At 58.3% G+C, this 4,028-nt stretch overlaps 1 protein-coding gene across 1 annotated transcript in view; it reads left to right on the top strand.

Annotated features, from left to right (window-relative positions):
* FBRSL1 (fibrosin like 1) overlaps nucleotides 1-4,028 on the top strand; it is a gene marked incomplete at its 5' end in the record, with an annotated part of 71,813 nt that overhangs the window by 67,412 nt on the left and 373 nt on the right. The window lies entirely within an intron of this gene.

Genomic DNA, 4,028 nt, shown 5'->3' with positions numbered 1-4,028 from the left:
CCGCGTCCTGCTCCCTCGCCGTGGTGGACGACACTGCTGCTTGCGGAGCACTCGCGGCTCCGGCCCTTCGCAGTCGGCGGGGCGGTGGGGCTCACCCTGGTCAATTCGTCGTTCGTGCAGGTAGGTAGCTTATGTGGCTTCTGAGCCAAGGCCTCTCACCGCTGCTGTGGTGTCCTGTGGAGCCTCGTGTCCTCTGCCACGGCGGCGGGGTGGGGACTGTGCTCGCCTGTCCTGTCCCGAGCCCCCGAGGGGCGGGCCGTTTATGGAGGTCGCTGGCTGAAGCTCCCACCACCTCCCACAGCCCTCGGCCTTGGCTCCTCAGTCTCCAGGCAGTGACAGTCTGGCTGTCCTTCGATTTCTGTTTCTCGCGTTTTTCCTCGTGTGACTGTGCCCTGTTCCTGTCACACGTTCCTCGGTGAAGCGTGATAAGGCCAGTGGGTAGGTTCACACTCGACTCCCAGGTTTTCTCCTATTTTCACTGACGTTTTAATTTTCACATCAGACACACGTGTTTCATGCTATGACAATTTCAGTGTCTGCCGAGCTGGCCGCACGGTGCTTCTCCTTGGACCTGCCAGTGTGACAGGTCAGGGAAACAGGTGTCCTAGCGCTGGACCGTCCTTCATTCCTTCATTCACGCTGTCGTGAGTGTCCACACCCAAGCTGGCGACCTCGCACGCCCCGCCGCGTCGCCGTCACAGCAGCGAATCCGACCCTCTCACCTGACGTGCTTTTCTGAATCACGCCCTGGACCGCGCTCTCTCTGGTGGCCGAGTTGTGCCCCACCTGTGACTCCTGGACGGAGGGCGGGGTTCAGGCCTCCATGCCCGCGGCACCTCACGTCCTGCGTCTCTTCCAGCATCTTCCTCGGGCTTGGCGCTCGTGTTTGTGAGACTGGCGGGCGGCGTTTCTGGGTTCTTCCCTCCTTGCCTGGTCTCGACACCACGTGACGCCGGCCTCACGGGACCTGCTCTGGGAGGCTCACCTGAGCCCAGTGCGGGGCCCAGTCCAGACCTGGTCACCGAGTCTTCCTAGTTCTGAGAGGCAACCAGTCTCTTCAGCGTTACCGCCTGGTTTTAGAGGCAACTGGGGCAATTTACATCTTCCTGGGAAATTCCCTGCTTTCTGCAAACTTCGAACGTGTCAGCAGAAGCGAGTGCATCACGATACTTATTTCTAACTTTTAAAACTTTTCTTTTAGCTGCGATTTTCTTGCCTTTCGCGTTTTAATGCTAATTGGTATTTCCTCTTTGCTGTCAATCAGACTCTCATTGGTTTGTCTGTTTTATTATTTTTTTGCAAAAAAACAATGCGGAAGCTTCTCTCCCCTCTCCCACCGCAGTTAGAATCCGAGAGGCTTCCCAGCACCGGCCAAGGTCGACCCTCACACCCTAGAGAAAACAATCCTAGACAGCCGGGCGGGCGGCCAGGGCCTCGTCCAGCTCCGCCAGGGGCCTGAAGGCCTGGCGGGCCCCGCAGCTCCCATCTGGCCCCCCATGCTTCTAGCACGGCCGAGCCCGCGCCGCCTGCCGCCTGCCACCTGCGCATTGTTAAAGCCGTCAGCCAGGGTCAGAGGTGCAGGTGCCTGCGCAGGCAGGCACAGCTTAACCTGGACAGCCAGCTGGGGACTGGGCCTCTTGTTATTTGTTAGGTTCTGGGGGGACCGTGTGGAATAAGTCCTTCGGGGGATAGCCACTAGAGCTCTCCCCCTGCCCCCCACCCCCGCCCGGCCTGGGGCTCTGAGCAGCCCCTCCCCCCACCCCGCCGGCCCCCTCCCCTGACAACCTCCAGCCCTCGAACTGCGCCTTAGCGGGAATGTGCGCGAGGGGGAGGGGGCTTCATCTGCATCCCAGTCACCGGCACAGACACAGGTGCCCGCTGGCCCCGGGCAGGAGAGAGGCACGGGCTGGGCCGCGGGGCAGCGGTGCTCAGCCTTTCTTAACCCTGGGACCCTGGGGAAGTGGCAGGAGTCTCATGGGGACAGTGGCGTTTGGGGAGGATGACAAAGTTCTGGAGATGACGGTGGCGACAGCTGCACAACACGAACGTGCCCAGTGCCCCCCCCCCGACCCGCGCTCCACAAATGGCTGAGATGGCAGCTTTTTTGTTATGTCTGTTTCATTACAATTTTTCAAATCACTATGTCCTCTCCTGCAAGTACCTCTCAGTCTGCGGTCACGTTAGGGCAATCCGGACGCCGAGGGGTGTGGGGACCCCGGACTTCAGGCAGAGCCTTCCCGGGGGACAGACGGGGACCAGGCTCCTCTTCATGCCAGCTCAGGTGCGCCCAGAACTTGGAGGGTGCTATGGGCCAAACCACAAGCCCCGAATTTACACACGGGAGCCCTGACCCAGCGCCTCATGTGTGGCCATGTTTGGGGGTGGGCCTTATGGAGGGGACCGAGGTAAATGGGGTCACGGGGGTCCTAACCCCATATGAGTGGGGTCCTTGTAAGAGATCAGGACACAGACACAGGGACGATGCTGTAAGGACACGGGGAGGACACAGCCGGGCCTCGGCAGCCCAGGAGGAGGCTCCAGCCCTGACCACAGCTGGGTCTCGGGGTTCTCGCGCCCAGGTCTGGGGGCCAGGGAGTGGGGAACGTCTGCGGCTCAGACTGCAGGCGGCGGCGTTGGTCACGCAGCCCGAGCAGACAGGGTGCGGGGCCCCACCCCTTCCCTCGCTGTCACCCTGCGCTGGCACCCTGGTGCAGGGAGGAGGGGCCGAGGCCCCCGGCCCTCTGGCACCGCTCCATCCCGTCCCTGGTAGCTGAGAACGCTGGGGTTTGGGGCAGGGGTCCTCACCCTGGCCTTGAGTTACGGTCCCCTTGAGGAGCTGTCACAGTTGCCCACTGCCTGGAACCCCACCACCACCCAGAGGCTCGGGGTCCCGGGCCAGGCACAGGAGTTTCCGGTGGTTCCTTGGGTGACAGTGTCGCGAAGCAAGGACGGAGAGCCACGCTCAGAGCTACCTGGCCCGGGGCGGACACGTGCCAGGCGTCCGTGCCGAGCACTGAACCGTGCCCGGGACCCCCGAGGACCCAGCGTTTTCATCTTATTTACTTCTAGTTTATTTAAGTTTAAAACCTGCAGTTGTTCATAATGCAGTTATGTCTGGGACACGTGAATTCGCTTTCTCAACTGTATCTTTTATGAAACCTGAATAGAGAGCGAATATTTCCAATGAAAATTAAGCATCCGAATTGAGAAGCGCTGTGATTTCACAAGCTTCTTACGCAGCGAATGTGGAATATCTCAGTAATTTTTATATTGGCTTCATGCTAAAACGATACTATTTTGGATCTATTAGGTTGAATAAAATATCTTGCTAATATTAATGTCACCTGTATCTTTTTACTCTTTAAATATGACCAGTAGGACATTTTACATGACCCAGCAATTTCGCTTCTAGGATCTACCCAAGAGAATTGAAAACACATGTCCACACAAAACCGCAAAGGCGCTGTTCATAGCGGCGTGATTCAGTCGCCAGGACGGGGAACAGCCCAGCCGTCCATCAGCAAGTGAACGGGTAGAAAATGCGGCCTTCCCACGCAGTGGAATATTACTCAGCCCCGAAAAGGATGAGCCTTGAAAATATGGCGCTGAGTTACAGAAGCCAGACACAAAGGCCACATGTCACAGGAATCCACCTGTGTGAACCGGCAGAACAGGCACATGCGTAGACAAAGGCAGATGAACATTGTCGGGCTGGAGGGACTAGAGGTGACAGCTAAGGGGTACGGGGTTTCTTTTGGGGGGGTGATGAAAACTTCCTAAAATTGATAGAGGTGACAGTTACATAACCTGTGACTATGTTCAAAGCGTAGAATTGTACACTTTAAATGGGCGGAATGGGTGGTGTGGGGATTTTTAGCAGAAAAGCTGACTTGAGGGCACGCAGGGGGTTTCGGCTGGACAGCGCTGGTGGACAGACCCCAGGACGGAAGTCACAGCTGTGGAGAAGCATCAGAGCCGGGACCACTCGTGGGAACTGGGGGCCGAATGGGACTTTGGGTCGCCCCTCC

This window comes from Pteropus alecto, unplaced genomic scaffold (genome assembly GCF_000325575.1).
Source record: "Pteropus alecto unplaced genomic scaffold, ASM32557v1 scaffold213, whole genome shotgun sequence".
Taxonomy (NCBI): Eukaryota; Metazoa; Chordata; class Mammalia; order Chiroptera; family Pteropodidae; genus Pteropus; species Pteropus alecto.
The sequence above is the reverse complement of the archived record's forward strand: the minus strand, read 5'-3'. Positions and strand labels throughout refer to the sequence as shown.